Source organism: Salvelinus sp. IW2-2015, linkage group LG14 (assembly GCF_002910315.2).
Source record: "Salvelinus sp. IW2-2015 linkage group LG14, ASM291031v2, whole genome shotgun sequence".
In the NCBI taxonomy this organism is placed as follows: Eukaryota; Metazoa; Chordata; class Actinopteri; order Salmoniformes; family Salmonidae; genus Salvelinus; species Salvelinus sp. IW2-2015.
Window position 1 is genome coordinate 1,565,141 of NC_036854.1, and position 6,117 is coordinate 1,571,257.

Sequence of the window (6,117 nt, forward strand, 5' to 3'; positions counted from 1 at the left end):
CACTCTCTAGTTCTATAACCGTTGGAAGTATGTCTTGCGTGGAACAGAACTCATTTATCAGAGACTTTTCCTGACAGGGAGTGAGATTCAGAAATCTGGCCCTCGTCCCAGGTCAGTTTTAATGTCCCTATGAGGATACAACACTGCCTACGCCTTCCTCTAGATGTCAGTAATGGTGACAAATTTGAATGGAGTCGATTGCGCAATCAGGGCCGTATAAAACACCAAAGACCGGAAGAAGCTTTCTTTCGGGACCTGCGCTCGACGCACGATGACGTCGGACTGTGTTTTCTATCCAATAATAACAATAATATGCATATTGTACGAGCAAGAATTGAGTACTAGGCAGTTTAATTTGGCAATGTCAAAAAAAATAAGTGCTAACAGCTCCCCCTATTGACAAAAGGTTATTAAGTGTTGATGCTGTAACATGCATGTAAATAATATCCCCATAATCTATAACAGACATAAAAGTAGCTTGCACAATTTGTCTTCTATTTGTAGAGGACAAACATGTCCTGTTTCTATAGAGGAAGCCTAGCTTGATTTTTAGCCGTTTACAAAGTTCGTCAATATGCATTTTAAAAAGAGTTTATCATCCAACCATATCCTAAAGTATTTATATGCAGAGTCCTGATTAATTCGAGCCAAATTCAAAACAACAGAAATCTCATAATTAAAATTCCTCAGACATACAAGTATTTTACAACATCTTAAAGATAAACTTGTTGTTAATCCCACCACAGTGTCCGATTTCAGAAAGGCTTTACGACAAAAGTACAACATATCATTATGTTAAGTCAGCACCTATTCACAGAAAAACACAGCCATTTTTCCAGCCAAAGAGAGGAGTCACAAAAAGCAAAAATAGAGATACAATTAATCACTAACCTTTGATGATCTCCATCAGATGACACTCATAGGACCTCATGTTACACAATACATGTATGTTTTGTTCGATAAAGTTAATATTTATATCCAAAAATCGCAGTTTACATTGGCGCGTTATGTTCAGTAATGTTTTGCCTCCAAAACATCCGGTGGTTTTTCAGAGAGCCACATCAATTTACAGAAATACTCATAATAAACATTGATAATGTCACGCCCTGACCTTAGTATTCTATGTTTTCTGTATTATTTTGTCAGGTCAGGGTGTGACGAGGGTGGGTATGATTGTGTTTGTATTGTCTAGGGTTTTTGTATGTCTATGGGTGTGTTTGTAAGTCTAGGCATATTGTAGGTCTATGGTGGCCTGAATTGGTTCCCAATAAGAGGCAGCTGTTTATCGTTGTCTCTGATTGGGGATCCTATTTAGGTTGCCATTTTCCCTTTTGATTTCGTGGGTTCTTGTCTATGTGTAGGTGCCTGTCAGCACTCGTCTTATATAGCTTCACGTTCGTTTTGTTACTTTGTTTCGTGTTTTTATTCATTAAAAGAAGAATGTATTCATATCACGCTGCGCCTTGGTCTCCTCAATACGACGAACGTGACAGAAGAACCCACCACCAAGGGACCAAGCAGCGTGGTAAGGAGGAGCAGCGTGGCCAGGGGTATGTGACAACCTGGGAGGAGGTAGAGAGGTGGTGTGTCGACCCAGAGGGGGCCAGAGCCCGCCTGTGATTCTATGGAGCAGTGCGAAGAGGGATCCCGGAGGATGGAGTCGGCGAGACGAACGCGGCTGGCAAGGAAGCCCGAGAGGCAGCCCCCACATTTTTTGGGGGGTGGCACACGGGGGGTGGCAGAGTCAGGTTGGAGACCTGAGCCAACTCCCCGAGCTTACCGTGGCGGGCGTCGTACTGGTCAGGCACCGTGTTATGCGATGGAGCGCACGGTGTCTCCAGTACGCGTTCTTAGCCCAGTGCGCTACATCCCAGCTCCCTCGCATCTGCCGGGCTAGGGTGAGCATCCAGCCAGGACGGAGTGTGCCAGCCCTGCTCTCCAGACCTCCAGTGCGTCTCCTCGGGCCAGGAAATCCTGCGCCGGCTCTGCGCACTGTGTCTCCAGTGTGTCTGCACAGCCCAGTGCGTCCTGTGCCTGCGCCCCGCACGTGCCGGGCCAAAGTCACCATCCAGCCAGGACGGGTTATGCAGGCTCTTAGCTCGAGACCTCCAGTGCGCCTCCACGGCCCAGTGGATCCGGTGCGCAGCAAGGACAAGGTCTCCTGTATGTCCCCCCAGCCTGGTGAGTCCTGTGCCTACTCCCAGAGCCAGGCCTCCTGTGTGTCTCTCCACTCCAGTGAGGATCCGTGGCAAGAAAGCCCTCCAGTGATGATCCTGGCACCAAGCCTCCATGACGATCCATGGCGACCAAGCCTCCAGTGATGATCCCTGGCGCGAAGCCTCCAGTGATGATCCTGGCCGAAGCCTCCGTGATGATCCTGCGCGCAAGCCTCAGTGATGATCCCTGGCGCGGAAGCCTCCAGTGATGATCCATGGCGCCAAGCCTCCAGTGATGATCCATGGCACCAAGCCTCCAGTGATGATCCATGGCACGAAGCCTCCAGTGATGATCCATGTCAAGAAGCCCCCAGTGATGATCCATGGCGACGGCCTCCAGTCCGGACCCTCCAGAGACGGTCTCCAGCCCGGAGCCTCCAGCGTCATTCTCCAGTCCGGAGCCTCCAGCATCGGTCTCCAGTCCGGAGCCTCCAGCGATGAGCCACGGTTCAGCTCTAAAAAGGCGGAGGGACCAGTGTAAAGATGGGGGGCGTCGTCCAGAACCAGAGCCGCCACCGAGGGTAGATGCCCACCCGGACCCTCCCCTATATGTTCAGGTTTGCGGTCGTGAATCCGCACCTTTGGAGGGGGGGTCCTGTCACGCCCTGACCTTAGTGTTCTATGTTTTCTGTATTATTTTGTCAGGTCAGGGTGTGACGAGGGTGGGTATGATTGTTTTCGTATTGTCTAGGGTTTTTATATGTCATGGGGTGTTTGTAAGTCTGGGCGTATTGTAGGTCTATGGTGGCCTGAATTGGTTCCCAATCAGAGGCAGCTGTTTATCGCTGTCTCTGATTGGGGATCCTATTTCGGTTGCCATTTTCCCTTTTGGTTTTGTGGGTCCATGTCTATGTGTAGTTGCCTGTCGGCACTCGTCTTATATAGCTTCACGTTACTTTGTTTCGTGTTTTTCTTCTTTAGAAGAAGAAAGTATTCATATCACGCTGCGCCTTGGTCTCCTCAATACGACGAACGTGACAGATAAAAGATACAAGTATTATACATGGAACTTTAGATTAACCTCTCCTTAATGCAACCGCTGTGTCAGATTTAAAAAAAACTTTACGGAAAAAGCACACCATGCTATAATCTGAGTACAGCGCTCAGAGCCCAAACAAGCCATAAAGATATCCGCCATGTTGTGGAGTCAATAGCATTGATGCCATAGCATTATAAATATTCACTTACCTTTGATGATCTTCATCAGAATGCACTCCCGGGATTCCCAGTTCCACAATAAATGTTTGATTTGTTCCATAAAGTCCATAATTTATGTCCAAATACCTCTTTTTGTTCGCGCGTTCAGTACACAATCCAAACTCACTACGCGCGGGCAAGTCCATGCGAAAGTTCAGACGAAAGGTCATATTACAGMTCGTAGAAACATGTCAAACGAAGTATAGAATCAATCTTTAGGATGTTTTTAACATAAATATTCAATATTGTTCCAACCGGAGAATTCCTTTGTCTGTAGAAATGCGATGGAACGCAGGTCTAACTCTCACGTGAACACGCATGGTTAGCTCATGGCACTCTGCCAGACCCCTGACTCAAAGAGCCCTCATTCCCCCCTCCTTCACAGTAGAAGCATCAAACAAGGTTCTAAAGACTGTTGACATGTAGTGGAAGCCTTAAGAAGTGCAATATGACCAATATCCCACTGTATATTCGATAGGCGATGAGTTGAAAAACTACAAACCTCAGATTTTCCACTTCTTGGTTGGATTTTTTTCTCAGGTTGTTGCCTTCTATATGAGTTCTGTTATTCTCACAGACATCATTCAAACAGTTTTAGAAACTTCAGAGTGGTTTCTATCCAAATCTACTAATAATATGCATATATTAGCAATTGGGTCTGAGTAGCAGGCAGTTCAGTCTGGGCACCTTATTCATCCAAGCTACTCAATGCTGCCCCCAGCCATAAGAAGTTAACCAACTCCAATGGCTCCGACTATATGCCGTCAACTCTAACAGCCTGATTTCTATCCTTTAGATAGTCATGAAACCAACGACAGGCATCCAATCCCAGTCCTATTGACGACAACTTACCCAAAAGTATACAATGTCAAAAGCTTTAGATAAATCTATGAACAAGGCGGCACTGTACTTTCTCTTATCTAGGGCATTAATAATATCATTTACAACACGTACAGTGGCCATAATAGTACTGTGTTTAGGTCTGAAGCCAGATTGATTACTAGAAAGAGTATTGTTAACAGTTTAAAAATATTGTAGTTGCCATTCACCAATGACTCTAGAATTTTTGCCAAACAGAAGAGCTTAGAGATGGGCCGATAATTATCCAATTCACTACCATCACCTCCCTTGAGGAGAGGTAAAACAAAAGCTGTTTTACAAGATTTAGGAATCTTTCCTACAACAAATGTTTTATTTTTTATTTTATTTTATTTCACCTTTATTTAACCAGGTAGGCTAGTTGAGAACAAGTTCTCATTTGCAACTGCGACCTGGCCAAGATAAACATAGCAGTGTGAACAGACAACACAGAGTTACACATGGTGAGTAAACAATAAACAAGTCAATAACATGGTAGAAAAAAAAGAATCTAATATACAATGTGTGCAAAAGGCATGAGGTAGCAATAAATCGAATAATTACAATTTAGCAGATTAACATGGAGTGATAAATCATCAGATGATCAATGTGCAAGAAGAGATACTGGTGTGCAAAAGAGCCAGAAAAAGTAAATAAATAAAAGCAGTATGGGGGGTGAGGTAGGTTAATTGGTGGGTAGTTACAGATTGGACTATGATAGCAAGCTGCCAAGGCGATCCGTGTTAGGTCCTGCTCAGATTAGCAGATTTTTAAAGTTGTGGGGACGATAAAAGTCTCCACTTCAGAGGATTTTTGCAATTTTCCAGTCGCAGGCAGCAGAGAACTTGGAAGGAAAGGCGTCCAAATGAGGTTTTGGAGCTTTGCGGATGATCAGTGAGATACACCTGCTGGAGCGCGTGCTGCGGGTTGGTGTAGCCATCGTGAACAGTGAACTGAGTAAGCGGCACTTACCTAGCATAGCCTTGTAGATGACCTGAGCCAGTGGGGTCTGACGGACGAATCATTGTAGCGAGGCCGCCCGACTAGGGCATACAGGTCGCAGTTGGTGGGTCGTATAAGGTGCTTAGTAACAAAACGAAATGGCATCTGTGATAATACTGCAATCCAGTTTGCTGAGAGAGTATTGGAGGCTATTTTGTAGATACAATCGCCGAAAGTCGAGATCGTAGGATAAGTCAGTTGTTTACTATGGTAAGTTTGTGCGGCGTGAGTGCAAGGAGGGCTTTGTGCGGAATAGAAAGGCCGATCTTGATTTGATTTCATGGATGGAGATGTTTTGATATGAGTCTGGAAGAGAGAGTTTGCAGTTCTAGCCAGACACCTAGGTACTTATAGTATGTTCCACATATTCTAGGTCGGAACCGTCCAAGTGGTGGTGATGGTAGTCGGCGTGGCGGGGTGCAGCAGCGAACGTTTTGATAAACATGCATTTGGTTTTACGTAGCGTTTAAGGCAGCAGTTGTAGGCACGGAAGGAGTCGTTGTACTGGCCATTGAGAGCTCGTTTGGGATGGTTAGATAGCACAGTGTCAACGAAGGGCCGAAGTAGTATGAATCCGGTGTCGTCTGCGTAGAAGGTTGATCAGGGAATCGCCCGCAAGCAGAGGCAAACATCATTGATGTATACAGAGAAAGAGTCGGCCCGAGAATTGACGCCTGGTGGTACCGCCGCATTAGGAGACTGCCACGTAGGATCCGACAACATGCCCTCCGAATTTGACACACACTGAACTCTGTCCTGCAAAGAGTGGGTGAACCAGGCAAGGGCAGTCATTAGGAAAACCGAGGCTAGACTGGAGTCTGCCGATTAATGATATGCGTGATTG